At 45.4% G+C, this 19,112-nt stretch overlaps 1 protein-coding gene across 1 annotated transcript in view; it reads right to left on the bottom strand.

The window, feature by feature from the left end:
• Positions 1-16,861, bottom strand: part of fes (FES proto-oncogene, tyrosine kinase) — a 68,884-nt gene extending 52,023 nt beyond the window's left edge. Inside the window, exon 1 of the mRNA XM_078199963.1 lies at positions 16,470-16,861. The gene's annotated coding sequence lies outside the window, so the exon portion shown is untranslated. The remainder of the gene's footprint in view (positions 1-16,469) is intronic.
• Between the last annotated feature and the right edge of the window lie 2,251 nt (positions 16,862-19,112).

The raw sequence follows: 19,112 nt of genomic DNA, 5'->3' as shown, positions 1-19,112 counted from the left end.
GAGAATGCTTATACACACACACACACGTACAGGGAGTTGGAAACACAAAGGCACAACAAGCATGTGTACACAAACATGAATGTACAAGTCTGCAAATACAAACATGCAAGCACATAAGTAGTGACAGGTGCTATGTGAATGCAACTCTCAGTCTCAGAGAAATTCAATCGATTTATCGATGTGTTTGTTTGTAACCTTACACGGTGTATTTATTTAATTAGTGAAACAAGTAGGCTACATTAACACTGCTATGCAGTTAATGTGAAAATCTCCTAGTCGCCACACTCTGGCACCTGTTTGGGTACACTGAGGGAGAATTTAGCATGGCCAATGCACCTAACCAGCACGTCTTTCCGACTGTGGGAAGAAACCCACGCAGACACGGAGAGAATGTGCAAACTCCACACAGACAGTGGTCCAAGCCGGGAATCGAACCCGGGTCCCTTGCGCTGTGAGGCAGCAGTGCTGACCACTGTGCCACCGTGCCACCCCTCAGAAAGTATAAGTAAGAAAGTTTGATAGTTAGAATGACATCTCCTGTTCCTTTTAGGCAGACATCATTCAGGAAACCCTCCAATCCGGAGGAGGGGTAGACACAGGATAGACACAAGGAATCCTTAAACTCGGGTTTAAAACAGAATCTCTGATCTCGACCCAGTCCTCGTTGACGAGGAGAGGGACATCCCTAAAAATCAGATGACCTTGGCCATTGTCAGATTGCTGTTTGTGGGAGCTTGCCTTGAACAAATTGGCTGCCACACGTACTGAGGCAGAGCTGCACTGTTGGAGGAGGCCACCCTTCAGAGAAGACATAAAACTATCCTGTCTGCCCTCCTAGGTGGATGCAAAAGATCTCAGCTAGGGCAATATTTCTGCCTGGTGTCCTGACAAATATTCATGTCTCAGTCAGCATCACAAAGACAGATTATCTGATCATTGTTATGTTGCTGTTTCTGGGAGTTTGCTGTGCACAACTTGGCTCCCATGTTTCCCACTTTACAACAGATTCATTGTATTGAGGCACCTCAGAGTGAAACAGGATCTATGGAGACAACTCTGAATATTATTACACTTCCTGTGATGGCCATTTAGAAATGTTTGTATTGTTCTTTCAGATATTTTATAAATAAAGTATCTTCTTGCATTGGCTCTATTTCAAAGATACTTTGTTAAGCACTTTCGGACATCCTGGTGAAATGAAAGGCACTTTTATTTTATCCATTCGTGGGACATGGGCGTCATTGGCTGGTCAGCATTTATTGTTCATCCCTTGTTGCTCGAGGGCAGTTGAGAGTCAACCACATTGCTGTGGCTCTGGAGTCCCATGTAGGCCAGACCGGGTAAGGATGGCAGACTTCCTTCCCTAAAGGACATTAGTGACTCAGATAGGTTTTCACAACAATCGACAATGGTTTCATGGACCCGGGTTCAATTCCGGCCTCGGGTCATTGTCTGTGTGGAGTCTGCACATTCTCCCCGTGTCTGCGTGGGTTTCCTCCGGGTGCTCCGGTTTCCCCCCACAGCCCAAAGATGTGCGGGTTAGGTTCATTGGCCACGCTAAATTGACCCTAGGGTAAATATGTGGGGTTACAGGAGTAGGGCCTGGGAGGAATTGTGATCGGTGCAGACCCGATGGGCCAAGTGGCCTCCTCCTGCACTGTAGGGATTCTATGATTAGATTCTTAATTCCAGATGTTTTTTTATTGAATTCAAACACCACAATCTGCCATAGTGGGATTCAAACCCCGGTCTCCAGACCATTAGTTGAGTTTCTGGATAGTGATAATGGCACCAGGCCATCATTCCCCCCTACGTATGCTATATAAATGCAAATATCTCTCTTTAACAGTTACTCAGGTTTGCGATGCGGGAACAGCAAAGCTAACATCAGGATTTAAATCGATCGTCTGAACTTTCCTTACCCACACCATCCCCTTTTTTCCCTTAGTAAAACACTATTAGTGCGGTAGTTATACTGTGAAAGAGTTTTTTTTACTCAACTTCCTGAGTGTTCGGTTATCGGCCAAGTTGTGGGTGCTGAATGTCGCACAAAGAGGTTGATGCAGGCACATAAAAGTTTACTATTAGTGTCACAAGTAAGGCTGACATTAACACTACAGTGTAGTTACTGTGAAAATCCCCTCGTCGCCACACTCCAGTGCTTGTTCGGGTACACCGAGGGAGAATTTAACATGACCAATGCACCTAACCAGCACGTCCTTCGGGCTGTGGGAGGAAATCGGAGCACCCGGAGGAAACCCACGCAGACACGGAGAGAGCGTGCAGACTCCGCACAGACAGGAATTGAACCTGGAACCCTGGCACTGTGAGGCAGCTGCACTAACCACTGTGCCACCGTGCCGCCCCACTTAGAAAGAGTACAGAGGAGTTTGTACTTAGCCACTTAGCATCCAGCTTTTCAAAGTGGAAATATTTAAAATCAACTACACATTGGGATAAGGGTGGCCAACGTGGTGTTTCTCACCATCCACCCTTGCATTGTGTCTCCTCCCAGTCGGGGAGGGACAGGGAGGAATTGAGGAAACGGAAATGGGGCAACAGGATGAACTAGTGCCGGGATTTTCCATCCCTGGTGCGGTGGGTCTGGTCACAGCAGATGCAGTGGGCCATTCAAACTTCCATTCACTTCAGTGGGACTGGATGATCCCGCCAGTTGGAGGGGCCACAAAATTCCAGACAAATTTATTTAGTGCCTTCCAGAACCACTGGATGCTTTGAGGCCATTTGATCCCTCGAGCCTCCTACACCATTCAATAAGATCATGGCTAATCTGATTGTGGCCTTAACTCCAGTTTCCTACCTGCCTGCCATCACTCTTGACTCCTCAGATACTTAGAAAATCAGAATTTGATCAGTCAGAGTTAACATGGCTTTGTGAAAGGGAAATTGCGTTTAAGTAATTTATTTTATTTTTTGTACAAGTAAAAAGCAGGGTGAATAAAGGGGAACCTGTAGATGTGGTGTACTTAGATTTCCAAAAGGCATTTGGTAGAGTACCAATCAAAGGTATACAAAATAAGATTCAATGATGTAGGGGTAACATATTAGGATGGATAAAGAATTGGTTAGGTAACAGGAAGCAGAGAGTATAGACAGTGTGGATATATGGGCATTTTTCAGGTTGGCAAGTGGAGTGTCATAGGGGTCAAAATTGGGGCACCAACTATTTACAATCTACATCAATGACTTGGATGAAGGGACCGAATGTTTGGACCGCAAATTTACCAATGACCTTGATAAGTAGAAAAGTAAGTTGTCAAAAGGAGTTAGAGAGTTTGCAAAGGGACATAAACAGGTTAAGTGAATGGGCAAAAAATTAGCAGATGGAGTACAATTTTGGAAAATGTGAATTTGTTCATTTTGGCAGGAAGAATAGGAGAGCAGTATACTAATTGGAGAGAGTTTATAAAACTTAGTGATGCAGGAATCACAAAATGTTAGTATTGAGGTACAGTAAGTAGTTAGGAAGACAAATGGAATATTGGTGGTTTAATGGAATATGAAAATAGGGAAGTTTTACTACAGCTGTGCAGGGTGTGGTGAGACCACATCTGGAACGCTATGTACAGTTTTGAGCTCCTTATTTGAAAAATATATAATTGTATTAGAAATAGTTCAGAGAAGATTCACTCGACTCATTTGTGGGATTTGGGGCTTATTTTATGAAGAAAGTTTGAACAGGTTGGGCCTAGAATCATAGAATCCTACAGTGCAGAAGGAGGCCATTCAGCCCATCAAGTCTGCACTAACCACAATCCCACCCACGGCTATCCCCATAACCCCATGCATTTACCCTAGCTAGTCCCCCTGACACTAAGAGGCAATTTAGCACGGCCAATTTATCTAACCTGCACGTCTCTGGAGTGCGAGAGGAAACAGGAGCACCCGGAGGAAACCCACATAGACACGGGGAGAATGTGCAAACTCCACACAGACAGTGACCCAAGCCGGGAATCGAACCTGGGTCCCTGGTGCTGTGAGGCAGCAGTGCTAACCACTGTGCCACCCTGTTGGAGTTTAGAGGAATGAGAGATGATTTTACTGAATTTTATGGGTTCCTCAGGGGAATTGATTGGGTGGCTACCAGGAGGATGTTTCCACTCGTGGGAGAGACTAGAACTATTGGACAGAGTTTAAAAATAAGATGGAGATGAGGAGAGCTTTTTCTCTCAGAGGATTGTTTATCTGTGGAATTTTCTTCTCCAGAAGACCGTGGAGCCTGGCTCATTACATTTATTAAAGGCAGAGTTAGATAGATTTTTGATTGACAAGGGACTCGAGGGGGGCAGACAGAAAAGTGGAGTTGAGAGACCAGATCAATCATCATCTTATTGAATGGTGGAGCAGGTTCAAAGGGCTGAATGGCCTACTCCTGCTCCTGATCCTAAGCTTTATAGGTCAAAAATCAATCTTGAATATATTGAATGACCCACTTCCTATCGCTCTGCGGATGAGAATCCCAAAGGCTGACGACCCTCTAAAAAGAATATATTTCTCTTCATACTTAAATGGGAAATCCCATATTTTTAAACATTGAACCCCCCCCTTCTTCTAGATTCCTCCACGAGGACAAACATCCTCTCAGCATAGGTTTCAAGAAGATCATCTCTCTCATTCTTCGAAACTCCAAGGCTCAATCTCTTCAACCTTTCCTCATACACAATTGCCATGCAGCAAATTCCCACAAACAGCAATGTAAGAATGGCCAGAAAAGTCATTACATAGAACATAGAACAGTACAGCACAGAACAGGCCCTTCGGCCCACGATGTTGTGCCGAGCTTTATCTGAAACCAAGATCAAGCTATCCCACTCCCTATCATCCTGGTGTGCTCCATGTGCCTATCCAATAACCGCTTAAATGTTCCTAAAGTGTCTGACTCCACTATCACTGCAGGCAGTCCATTCCACACCCCAACCACTCTCTGCGTAAAGAACCTACCTCTCATATCCTTCCTGTATCTCCCACCACGAACCCTATAGTTATGCCCCCTTGTAATAGCTCCATCCACCCGAGGAAATAGTCTTTGAACGTTCACTCTATCTATCCCCTTCATCATTTTATAAACCTCTATTAAGTCTCCCCTCAGCCTCCTCCGCTCCAGAGAGAACAGCCCTAGCTCCCTCAACCTTTCCTCATAAGACCTACCCTCCAAACCAGGCAGCATCCTGGTAAATCTCCTCTGCACTCTTTCCAGCGCTTCCACATCCTTCTTATAGTGAGGTGACCAGAACTGCACACAATATTCCAAATGTGGTCTCACCAAGGTCCTGTACAGTTGCAGCATAACCCCACGGCTCTTAAACTCCAACCCCCTGTTAATAAAAGCTAACACACTATAGGCCTTCTTCACAGCTCTATCCACTTGAGTGGCAACCTTTAGAGATCTGTGGATATGGACCCCAAGATCTCTCTGTTCCTCCACAGTCTTCAGAACCCTACCTTTGACCCTGTAATCCACATTTAAATTTGTCCTACCAAAATGAATCACCTCACATTTATCAGGGTTAAACTCCATTTGCCATTTTTCAGCCCAGCTTTGCATCCTATCTATGTCTCTTTGCAGCCTACAACAGCCCTCCACCTCATCCACTACTCCACCAATCTTGGTGTCATCAGCAAATTTACTGATCCACCCTTCAGCCCCCTCCTCTAAGTCATTAATAAAAATCACAAAGAGCAGAGGACCAAGCACTGATCACTGCGGCACTCTGCTAGCAACCTGCCTCCAATCCGAAAATTTTCCATCGACCACCACCCTCTGTCTTCGATCAGACAGCCAGTTACCTATCCAATCGGCCAACTTTCCCTCTATCCCACACCTCCTCACTTTAACACACTTAGTTACCTCCTCAAAAAATTCTATCAAATTTGTGAGGCACGACTTGCCCTTCACGAATCCGTGCTGACTATCCCGGATTAATCCGCATCTTTCTAAATGGTCATTGGAGCTGTTCAGCCCCATCGATCTGCTCTGCCATTCAATGGGATCCTAACTGATTTTTTTGTGACGTTTATTGAAGGGGAAAACATTGACCAGGATATTGGGGAGGACTCCCCTGCTCTGTTCCGAATAATACCACGGGATCCAAAAGAGAACAGATGGAGCCTTTGTTTAATGCCTCTTCAGAATGACAGCACCTCCCACAGTGCAGTGCCCCCTCCCTCAGCGCAGCGCCGCCTCCCATAGCGCAGTGTATCCTCCCTCAGCGCAGCGGCCTCTCCCACAGCGCAGCGCCGCCTCCCATAGCGCAGTGTATCCTCCCTCAGCGCAGCGGCCTCTCCCACAGCGCAGCGGCCTCTCCCACAGCGCAGCGCCGCCTCCCACAGCGCAGTGTATCCTCCCTCAGCGCAGCGCCGCCTCCCACAGCGCAGTGTATCCTCCCTCAGCGCAGCGGCCTCTCCCACAGCGCAGCGGCCTCTCCCTCAGCGCAGCGCCGCCTCCCACAGCGCAGTGTATCCTCCCTCAGCGCAGCGCCGCCTCCCACAGCGCAGTGTATCCTCCCTCAGCGCAGCGCCGCCTCCCACAGCGCAGTGTATCCTCCCTCAGCGCAGCGCCGCCTCCCACAGCGCAGTGTATCCTCCCTCAGCGCAGCGCCGCCTCCCACAGCGCAGCGGCCTCTCCCACAGCACTGGAGCATTATCCTTGATTTTCGTGCACATCTCTCCTAATCATGGCAGTGATGGGGAAAGTGTGACCAACTGAACATTGCTGATACTGATTGGGAGAGATGCAGGATGTATAGTGCTTGTGAACAGAGCTTGGGGAGGATAGAGGGCTTACATAAACTGAGGGGGAAGTTTGAGCATACTGAGTCATACCTGGCACATTCCCCTCATTCCCACTGACTTCAGTTTTGCGAGGGCTCCTTGTGCCACACTGGATCAAATGCTACCTTGATGTCAAAGACAGTCACTCTCACCTCACCTCTTGGAAAATGTGAATTTGTTCAGTTTGGCAGGAAGAATAGGAGAGCAGTATACGAAGTGGAGAGAGATTGGAAAACTCAGTGATGCAGAGGGATCTGGATGTCCTGGTATATTAATCGCAATCAAAGGCACACAAGATAAGATTAAATGGTATAGGGGTAACATATTAGGATGGATAAAGGATTGGTTAGCTATCAGGAAGCAGAGAATACAGAGAGTGGGGATATATGGGGCCTTTTTCAGGTTGGCAAGTGGAGCATCATAGGGGTCAGAATTGGGGCACCAACCCCACTCTGGAGTTCAACTCTTTTGTCCAAGTTTGAACCAAGGTTGTTTTTATTCCAATTCAACCAAATCAAGTCCAATTCAGAGTCTCAACAAGTTGAGACATTCCCGATCCAAGCTGACAAGACAGGGCTCTCCAACTCCTGTCTTGGGCTTGATCTACATGATCCTAGCTGATTGGAGCAGGCATAGCTCCTCCTCCAAGGCTTGATCTCATTTGCATCTTAGCCAAAAGGCCGAGATGCCGCTTTAAAAAATTGCTTCAAATGAAGCTAAAATGTAACCTAATGACTTCAACCAAGCACAGCATGTCGATACTACACTTGATGTTAGCCAAAAGGCCGAGAAGCAAGTTTGAACCAAGGGTGTAATTAAGTCAGTAAGAGTGACCCTGGTGGATCCCAAACTAGACGTCAGTGAGCAGGTTATTGCTGAATAAGTACCACTTGATAGCGCAGTTGATGACGCCTTCCATCACTTTGCTGATGATTATGAATAGACTGATGGGATGGTAATTGGGCAGCTTGGATTTGTCCTGCTTTTTATGTGCAAGACATACCGGGGCTTTTTAATCACATTGCCGGGCAGAAGCCAGTATTGTAGCCGTACAGGAACAGTTTGGCTAGGTGTCTGGCAAGTCTTCAGTACTATTGCTGGAATATCATCAGGACCCATAGCTTTTGCAGCATCCAGCGCCTTCAGCCATTTCTTGATATCACATGGAGTGGTTGAAGAGTGACAGATTGTGATGCTGGGGACCTCCGGAGGAGCCAAATTCCCCTTTCCTGGGAGAATATCAACTGCTAATGAGAGAGTCATAGAGGTTTACAGCATAGAAACAGGCCCTTCTGCCCAACTTGTCCATGCCGCCCCTTTTTTAACCCCTAAGCTAGTCCCAATTGCCCACATTTAGCCCATATCCCTCTATACCCATCTTACCCACGTAACTGTCTAAAAGCTTTTTGAAAGACAAAATTGTACCCGCCTCTACTGCCACCTCTGGCAGCTCGTTCCAGACACTCACCACCTTGTGTGTGAAAAAATTGCCCCTCTAGACCCTATTGTATCTCTCCCTTCTCACCTTAAACCTATGCCCTCCAGTTTTAGATGCCCCTACTTTTGGGAAAAGATAGTGACTATTTAGCTGATCTATGCCCCTCATTATTTTATGGACCTCAATAAGATCACTCCTAAGCCTCCTACGTTCCAGAGAGAAAAGTCCCAGTCTTTCCAGCCTCTCCTTATAACTCAAACCATCAAGTCCCATTGGTATCCTAGTAAATCTTTTCTGCACTCTTTCTAGTTTAATAATATCCTTTCTATAATAGGGTGCCCAGAACTGTACAAAGTATTCCAAGTGCGGCCTGACCAATGTCTTGTACAACTTCAACAAGACATCCCAACTCCTGTATACAATGTTCTGACCAATGAAACCAAGCATGCCGAATGCCTTCTTCACCACTCTGCCCACCTGTGACTCCACTTTCAAGGAGCTATGAGCCTGTACCCCTAGATCTCTTTGTTCTATAACAAAGGGCCGTTTTAAAAATCCAAACTCAAACAGCTCATTCCTAAATGGCGATGAGGGGCTTTTAATAAAATTCAGCAAATTTCACTTCCTTCTTGTGAGGTTAAGAAATTGTAGCCTGTACATTATCGACAGAATGCAAAACTCTGCAACAAACAAAGGGAATAAGATTCTGGAAAGAAAATCCGCTTCCAAGGGGGACAGAATATTTGAGAGGTGGATTTCAGTGAATCATCAAGTATTAGAGGGTTGAGCCATCAGAGATATGCACGTGTGTTTTGTGAACAGTTATTGTTATTTCTGCAGTGTTCCAGTTGTGTAATGTATGTCGACCGGTGAATTTGATGTTTACTGGTAATGTCGGTTAAGGGAAGAGGATCAGTTCCAGTTCTCCAAATACTGCTCCAGGATGTTTCATTTCAAACTAACTCACCAACACAGAGAGAGAGAGAGAGGCGCGAGATTAAAGACATTCGACCCAGGACCCGGGTTCGATTCCCGGCTTGGGTCGCTGTCTGTGTAGAGTTTGCATGTTCTCCCCGTGTCTCTGTGGGTTTTCTCAGGGTGCTCCGGTTTCCTCCCACAGTCCAAAGGACGTGCTGGTTAGGGCGCATTGGCCGTGCTAAGTTCTCCCTCAGTGTACCCGAACAAGCGCCAGAGTGTGGCGACTAAGGGATTTTCACAGTAACTTCCACAGTAATTGCAGTGTGAATGTAAGCCTACTTGAGACTAATAAATAAACTCTAAATTCGGTTCAGACGTAGCTCGCGGTTAATCTGCAGGAAGCACATTCCTTAGGTCTGGACTGAGTGTCAGCCTACAAGTTTCCCCGAATTAGAATCTAGAACCGAGGGCCACAGTCTGAGAGGGTATCAGCCATTTAGGATTGAGATGGAATTACTTCAGTCTTTGGGATTCTCTAACCCAGAGCAAGGTGGATGCTTGGTCGTTCGAGACAGAGATTGATATATTTTTGGGTGCTTAGGGGATCAAAGGATATGAACATATAGAACATAGAACAGTACAGCACAGTACAGGCCCTTCGGCCCTTGAGGTTGTGCCGAGCTTTGTCCGAAACCAAGAAGAATGCAGGAGGTTGCTGAGGTCAAAGGATAGCCATGGTCTTACCAAACGGCCTATTCCTGTTCCTATTTCCTATGTTCTTACATGGAACTTGAACCCACAAACTTCTGTTCCCAATATTGAAGCCAGTGAGAAATTAATGTAACTTTGAGATAATGGGAAAATGAGATAAAGCAGGAAATGGTGCAATAAACATTTCAACACAGTGAGGATGTAGAGAGGAGGGGTGAGTGTAAGATGGGGGTATATGGAGTTTAGGAGACACACAAGCAAGTAGGAGTTGAGATAAGTCCTACAGGACACGTTAGATTAGTCCTACAGGACAGGCAGCAACCGAAGAATATGTTCTCATACTTGGAAGGTTTAATCAATATATTGGCAAGGGGAGAGTTCCGGAGCACGGATCCGGGATCTACCACCTGTAACTTGAATGGGTGGGTTGTGTTCCATGGTGGGCCAGATCATCTGTGGAAAGAACTGGGTGACTCGTTGAAACAGCTTCTCTTTACATTCCCACAATCTCTGCCCTCAGTGGAATCGCTTTAAATATGTTGAACACATTTCTGCCAAGGATCAAACGATTTGAAACAGCTTGCCACAGAGCAAGATAAATGTGCAGTCTGAAAGTTAGTCAACTTTAACTTTAAAACCAGTCTACTCCGAGAACAAACTGAATGGAAATTTCACCAACTTCTGGTCACAGCGGCCATCTCGCAGAATCACACAGTGCAGAAGAGGCCTTTCGGCCTATCGAGCCTGCACCGACACGTGAGAAACATGGGCGGCATGGTGGCACAGTGGTTAGCGCTGCTGCTTCACAGCGCCAGGGACCCGGGTTCGATTCCCGGCTTGGGTCACTGTCTGTGTGGAGTTTGTACGTTCTCCCCGTGTCTGCGAGCTCTAGTTTCCTCCTACATTCCAAAAGACGTGCTGGTTAGGTACATTGACCCGAACAGGCGCCGGACTGTGGCGACTAGGGGAATTTCACAGTAACTTCACTGCAGTGTTAATGTAAGCCTTACTTGTGACTAATAAATAAACTTTACTTTACTTTTTTACCTGACCTTCCACCTAATCCCACTTACCAGCACTTGGCCCTGAATGTTATGATGCGCCAAGTGCTCATCCAGGTACTTTTTATAGGATGTGAGGCAACCCGCCTCCACCACCCTCCCAGGCAGCGCATTCCAGACAGTCACCACCCGCTGGATAAAAATGTTTTTGCTCACATCCCCACTAAACCTCCTGCCCCTCAACTTGAACTAATGTCCCCTTATGACTGATCCTTCAACTAAGCTGTTCCTTCTCCACTCTGTCCATGTCCCTCATAATCTTGAGCACCTCGACCAGGTCGCCCCTCAGTCTTCTCTGCTCCAACGAAAACAACCCAAGCCTATCCAACCTCTCTTCACAAGTTAAATGTTCCTTGCCAGGCACCATCCTGGTGAATCTCCCCTGCGCCCCTCCAGTGCAAGCACATTTTTCCCGTAATGTGGCCAGGACTGCACACACTATTCTAGCTGTGGCCTCACCAAAGTTCTATACAACTCCATCATGACATCCCTGCTTTTGTAATTTATGCCTCGATTGATATAAGCAACTGTCTCATATGCCTTTTTCACCACTCTACTAACATGCCCCTCTGCCTTCAGAGATCTGTGGACAAACATGTCAAGGTCCCTTTGTTCCTCAGAACTTCTCAGTGTCATGCTGTTCATGTCAAGTTACTCCTTCCGAAGTGCATCACCTCACAATTTTCAGGGTTAAATTCCATCTGCCAATTATCTGCCTATTTGACCATTCCGCCTATATCTTCTTCTAGCCCAAGACAATCCGCCTCACTATTAACCACCCGGCCAACCTTTGCATCACCCACAAACTTATTAATCCTACGCCCACATAGTCATTTATGTTGTTTATATAAATGACGATTAATAGGGGGCCCAGCCCCGATTCCTGTGGTACGCCACAGGACACTGGCTTCCAGTCACTAAAGCAGCCTTTTGTCATTACCCTCTGCCTCCTACAACCGAGCCAATTTTGAATCCACCTTATCAAATTACCCTGTATTCCGTGTGCATTTGCCACCTTTCTAAGTCTTCCATGTGGGACCTTGTCAAAGGCTTTGCTGAAATCCAGTTACATTCTTTTAAATTCTCCATCATTGGAGTAGCAATGGACAGCTGGATCATACGGTAGCTTGACTTGAAGTCAGAAGTTGTGTTTCGGGCCTATTTCAGAACTTGTACATAAAGCAAGCTGTCTGTTCTATACAGTGGATTGTCAGAGACACCACACGTCACATGAGCAGTGAAACTGAGGTCTTGTCTCTCTGTGATTACATTTTTTTAATTCATGGGACACGGGCGTCTCTGGCTGGCCAGCATTTATTGCCCTTCCCTAGTCTCCCGAGGGCAGTTGAGAGTCAACCACATTGCTGTGGCTTTGGAGTCACATGTAGGTCAGAGCAAGTAAGGACAGCAGATTTCCTTCCCTAAAGGACATTAGTGAACCAGATGGGTTTTTCCGACAATCCACAATGGTTTCGTGGCCATCAGTAGCTGCTTTAATTCCAGATATTTTTTATTGAATTCAAATTCCACCATCTGCCGTGGCGGGATTCGAACCCGGGTCCCCAGAAGAGTAGCTGAGTTTCTGGATTAATAGTCCAGCGATAATACCACTAGGCCATCGCCTCTCTTTGACATTGGGGCTACTAAAAGGAAGAAGAAAAATTTCATCCTCATAGCAGCTTTCACATCCTCAGAATGGTTCAAAGTGATTTACAGCCAATGAAGTATTTTTGAAGTATAGTCACTGTTAATATGCACAACTAAACTGATCCTAGCAAGCTCCCACAAATAGCCATGAAATAAATGAAATGGAGGTGTAGTGGACAGTGAGGAAGATTTTCAAAGCTTGCAGAGGGATTTGGACCAACTAGAAAAATGGGCTGAAAAATGGCAAATGGAATTTAACGCAGACAAGTGTGAGATATTGCACTTTGGAAGGACAAATCAAAGTAGAACGTACAGGGTAAATGGTAGGACTCTGAAGAGTGCAGTTGAACAGAGGGATCTGGGAATACAGGTACAGAATTCCCTAAAAGTGACGTCACAGGTGGATAGGGTCGTAAAGAGTGCCTTTGGTACATTGGCCTTTATAAATCGGAGTATCGAGTATAAAAGTTGGAGTGTTATGGTAAGGTTATATAAGGCATTGGTGAGGCCGAATTTGGAGTATTGTGTACAGTTTTGGTCACCTAGTTACAGGAAGGATATAAATAAGATTGAAAGAGTGCAGAGAAGGTTCACAAGGATGTTGCCGGGACTTGAGAAGCTGAGTTACAGAGAGAGATTGAATAGGTTGGGACTTTATTCCCTGGAGTGTAGAAGATTGAGGGGAGATTTGATAGAGGTGTATAAGATTTTGATGGGTATAGATAGAGTGAATGCAAGCAGGCTTTTTCCGCTGAGGCTAGGGGAGAAAAAAACCCAGAGGGCATGGGTTAAGGGTGAAAGGAGAAAAGTTTAAAGGGAATATTAGGGGGGGCTTCTCCACGCAGAGAGTGGTGGGAATGTGGAATGAGCTGCCAGATAAAGTGGTAAATGCGGGGTCACTTTTAACATTTAAGAAAAACTTGGACGGGTTCATGGATGAGAGGGGTGTGGAGGGATATGGTCCAAGTGCAGGTCAGTGGGACTAGGCATAAAATGGTTCGGCACAGACAAGAAGGGCCAAAAGGCCTGTTTCTGAGCTGTAATTTTCTATGATTCTATGGTTCTATGGTCTGCGTGGGTTTCCTCCCACAGTCCAAAGATGTGCAGGTTAGGTTGATTGGTCATGCTAAAAATTGCCCCTTAGTGTCCTGAGATGCGTAGGTTAGAGGGATTAGCGGGTAAATATGTAGGGATATGGGGGTAGGGCCTGGGTGGGATTGAGGTCGGTGCAGACTCGATGGGCCGAATGGCCTCCTTCTGCACTGTAGGGCTTCTATGATTTCTATGATTCTAAAGATGGGATAATCAGGCTTAAGTGTTGGTTGAGGGATAAATCCTGACCAGGACACTGGAAGGACTGTCCCTACTCTTCACAGTGCTGTGGGATATTCTGTACACACTGGAGAGGGCTGCCAGGATATTGGCTTAAGTTTTCTGATGAAGAAGGGCACTTCCGACAGTGCAGCAGTCCCGCACTACTGTCCAACGTGTTGGTGTTCATCAAGGAAAAGTTGGACACACCTTTGTTGAGCCAGAGCTAATTACCCAGGTACAAAACCAGCATCCGACAAGTCAGAGGAAGGGTGTCAGAGAGGAGCATTTAAACTTCATGCTTTAATACTGCCCGAGATTCTCATGTAATAGTCTTAATTCACCCCTTTCGGTCACTGATAGGTTTGAAAACATCACCATAATGTTATGGCAACAGCAGCAGAAAAAGGCAGAAGTTCTTTATTTAAGTGTACCTAAAAATAAGATGCCTGGTCCAGCAACATTCTTCCACAGGAAGATCCTTCTGTGTGTATTTTCAGTCAGGGTCAAAGCTTGGACCACAAATGCTAGTCAGCAGAAAAGGCTGAACAGTTCCTAGCTTCGCTATCTCAGATGCATCCTTGGCTGGACAAAATCACCAACTCCGAGATCCTGGAGCATGTTAATTACACCAGCACACACTCATTACTAACGGAATGATGTCTGCACCACGTATCTAAAGCCTTTCCGTGTGGTGAACCTGCCACTAGCTCACAACCATACCTCCACTGCAAGGACACCAGTAAGCGGGATATGAAGATGACTAACACTGATGACTGTAAAATCTGGAGGAGGAATGGTACCTCGGAAGAGATTCGCACAGCCGACCGCTTGGGAAACTCAGCTAGCCGAGAAGAGAACCCAGAGAAAACAGAGGCAGGAGAATGGCGCACCTTCTCACTGCCTTCACCCGCAGCGAGTGTGGCAGACATGGGTGGTGCTGACCACCGCAGTGCAAACCGTCACCTCATGAGACAGGAGGCTGCTGCTGTTGCCGTAACACCGTGGTGATGTTTTCAGATTTATCAATGACTGAAAGGGGTGAATTAAGACAATTACACAAGAATCTCAGGCAGTTTAAAAGCCTGAAATTATAAATTCTCCACTCTGACACCCTTCCTCTGTCTGTGGGACGTTGGTTTGAACCTGGAGGATCAGCCCTGGCTCAACAACAAGTCCAACCAGTCAGTGTGGGGCATCTAAAGCAAGCTTCCCACTCCCTGTGCCAGTATGCTTCTCAACTTCAGCCTGTACTACTGGTTAGCAGCAATGCAAAGAAAGAGCCAAGTATGTCAGTACACAACGTCTCCATCAACAAGTCCTCAGCTATGTCACTGATTAGAATGAATATAAATTTATACAACACTTTTCACATCTACACCATCACAAAGTGCTTCAGACACAGGGGAATATTTTTTAAAGTGTCACCACTTGTATATGAGAGAGGCAGGGTAGATTCAGAAAGAATGTTCCCGATGGCGGGGGAGCCCAGAATTAGGAGTCATTGTTTGAGGATAATGGGTTAGAACTGAGGGTTTAGAACAGAGGTGAGGAGAAATTTCTTCACCCAGAAGGTGGTGAATGTGCGGAATTCACGACCACCGAAGGTTGTCGGGGCCAAAACATTGTCTGACTTCAAGAAGAAATTAGGTACAGCTCTTGGGGCTAAGGGATCAAGGGATATGGGGGGGGAGGCGAGATCAGAATATTGAATTTGATGATCAGCCATGATCAAAATGAACGGCGGAGCAGATTGAAGGGCCGAATGGCCTCCTCCTGCCTCTAGTTCCTATGTTTCTATATTGACAGCAGCCATTTTGCACACATTTAGCTTCTGTCAGCAATAATGAGGCAAATGACCAATCAATGTCTTTTGTGGTGTTAACTGATGGATAAAGTTTGGCACAGAAATCAGAAAAAAAAAACAATTAAATAGTGCAGGATACTTCAGATCCACCTGAACAGCCAGAGCTTAATATCTCATTCAAAAGACAGCATCTGTGACAAGGTTGCACCTGCCTGGTGCTGCTCAAAAAAAAAACCCTCTCCAGACACAACCAACATCTGGAATAGTCTTGCTAGGCACCTTTAAACCTCGTAGTTCAAATATGCCAATTTCATACACACTGACTGTTGCACTTTAACCATGGTAAAATGTTCCAACATCTGGTGCAAGATATTGTTGTACCAGAGTCTGCAGTGTTATACATACCTTCCCAAAGCAAAATAGTGTCTCAGAATTCAATTCAGACAAAATATGCTACAAATACACCCATTTACTTGTAACATAAATTGGTTTCCGCACCAAGTGTAAGCTTTCAACTAAGCTTCTCAAGAAATGAAATTTAGATAGCCTCATTTTGTCCACCACTGTAATTTTAATATTCATTTTCTAAAACAGAGAGAGTTGTTGGATTAAAAAGTGCATAAAACACGTTGTATTAATTCGACAGCACATCCGAATTAAGAGTCAAGAACTGCTTCAGGGAAAATTACACGGATACAAACCTGTATCGAGTAACATCGCCCTGCCTTTATTCCACGACTTATTGTTTAAAAAAAAAATAATTGTTAATAGAGTGTGGAGTTACCGGAAATGGATTCCTGAGAGTTGAATAGGAATTCCTGGGTTGCTCTGGATTTCTCCCCTCTTCCTGGAGTGATCTGGTGAATGGATCTAATATTTAGGAAAATGATCCGGTCTTGTAAATCGAAGCTTTTGTTCCAACAAAGGTGAACTCTGTCCGGGAATTCTGAAACTGACAGCAGCTCCTGTGAGTTTCTCGGTAAAATCCTGAGCTGGTTATTCTTCCTGGTGAAACGTCAATTGTTTTAAATCCTCAAACGTTGAATCCGGCCTCCCTCGCTTTCCAAAAAGGGAAAAAGAAAACTTGTTCTTTTTGTTTTCAGTTTGCTCTTTTGCTGTTCCTATTTCTCCTTTCTGTTGCGCGTAATGAACACTTTCTACATCTGAGGGTCACTGCCCCAATTTCCTTCCTCTCGATTGCAGTGTGAATTTCAAACCAACCTCGCTTAACCCTCGAGGTGCTGGACTTTTGCATCAGTTCAGGTCTTCTCTCGGTTCATGCACACTTTCAGACCGTCTCTGGGGCGGAAGGTGTCTTGAATATCTTGCCACCAAATTGTCCAAACTATTTGACATTTGCTTTTTTAATTCTAAACTTTGGCACACGCTTGCAAAGTCCACATTGTCATGTGCACTGCACCAACTCATCTCAATGATTTGACGGCACATGCACTTAAAAGTGTTTGAAAAAAAAGTTTGTTATGGTAATTAGTTGTAATCCACCAAGGACTATGGATATCTCCATTAGCGATTTCATTTTGATTTGATTTATTGTCACATGTATTAGTATACGTGAAAAGTATTGTTTCTTGCTCAGCTATACAAAGGGAGAAAATGGCATAATGGCATTGTCACTGGACTAGTAATCCAGGGACCCAGGGTAATGCTCTGGGGACCCGGGTTTGAATCCCACCACGGCAGATGGTGAAATTTGAATTCAATAAAAATTGGAATTAAAAAGTTAAAGTTTATTTATTAGTCACAAGTAAGGCTTACATTAACACTTGCAATGAAGTCACTGTGAAATTCCCCTAGTCGCCACACTCTGGCACCTGTTTGGGTCAATGCACCCTAGCCAGCATGTCTTTCAGACAGTGGGAGGAAACCAGAGCACTCGGAGGAAACCCACGCAGACACGGGGAGAAGGTGCAAACTCCACACAGACAAGTGACCCAAGGCCAGGAATTGAACCCGGGTGCTGTGAGGCAGCAGTGCTTGCCACTGTGCCACCCAATTAAAAGTCTAATGATGATCATGAAACCATTGTCGATTGTCAGAAAAACCCATCAGGCTCACTAATGTCCTTTAGGAAAGGAAATCTGCCATCCTTACCAGGTCTGGCCTATATGTGACTCTAGATCCACAGCAATGTGGTTGACCTCCATTTCAGAGGGAAGTTGAGGACAAGCAATACATGCTGGTCCAGTCAGCGACGCCCACATCCCATAAAATGAATTTTTAAAAATATAGACAAAGCATACTGCATAGAGAAGGAAAGGACAGGGTGCAGAATGCAGTGTCATAGCTAGGGTGTAGAGAAAGATCAACTTAATGGGAGGTAGGTCCATTCAAAAGGCTGATGGCAGCAGAGAAGAAGCTGTTCTTGAATTGGTTGGTATGTGACCTCAGACTTCAGAGAGAAAGAGGAAAATGGTTGCTCACAGCAAGAAAGAGTAAGGCAAGGGAGAGGTCTCCGTGAACCACCTCAGGCTTTGAACCTGTCCTGTTGTCCTCATTCTGCATCACACTCTCGCCACCCAGCTAACTCACCTCTAAATTTGTTTGCCAACACATTTCTATTCCATAAAATTCTAGAGCATGGAGTCCCACTTCATAAAATCTACACCATTGAGTGAAATCTTTTGGACTTTGACCAACTTCTCGCCTGACTCAAATCATTATTTACAAGTCAGCTAAGAGTTGATATTTGTGGTAGGCCATACCACTTCCCCACTTCAGATACCAGAACAAGAGCTATAAATGGACAAACCACATTAAATGCCTTCATTGCAGGAATTAAGCATCACAACTGTGCAGCAGCCTGTGAGCAGCAGCTGACCAGCTAGCAATAAATACCTACAGTTCCAAATCACAATTCTCATAAGCGATCACACAACAAGTTAGCTTTTGAGTCGCAGATTGCTAGGTGGACAATCAATGTTGGTTTCCTATCTATAGACTGCAGCTACGCACCAACTCATCCTTCACTCAATGCTAACTGCAATTGGGCATGTGATGTTTCTGTATGTAAAGAAATGGGCGGAAGTCCATTCCATTTAAGTGGTAACCAGAGCAGGGACAGTTCAGGGGCTGTGTGTGCACTGCAGTGTGAGGGTGCTAGTCTGTGCACCTAATCTGAAATGTGAGTAAAACTGGCTGAAGACACCAAGGGAAGGAAAACACCAAGATGAGCAAGGAGTAGAAACATGATATCATGGAGAAGGAAGACTGGGCCTCAATCACTCTCTTGAATTCAATGTGGGTGAAGTGAAGCAGGGATAAAGGTAACTGTACAACAACAAGTGGTTGTAAGTAGTAAAACTCCAAAGGTGCAACCAAAGGAGGGTACAGAAGAAGTTTGAGAGAGCTTTAGGAAGAAGGGATTTAAGGAAGGGAATTTCAAACAGTTGAACTTTGTGGGTTCAAG

This window comes from Mustelus asterias, chromosome 29 (assembly GCF_964213995.1).
Source record: "Mustelus asterias chromosome 29, sMusAst1.hap1.1, whole genome shotgun sequence".
Taxonomy (NCBI): Eukaryota; Metazoa; Chordata; class Chondrichthyes; order Carcharhiniformes; family Triakidae; genus Mustelus; species Mustelus asterias.
This window is presented reverse-complemented; position numbering and strand designations above follow the sequence as displayed.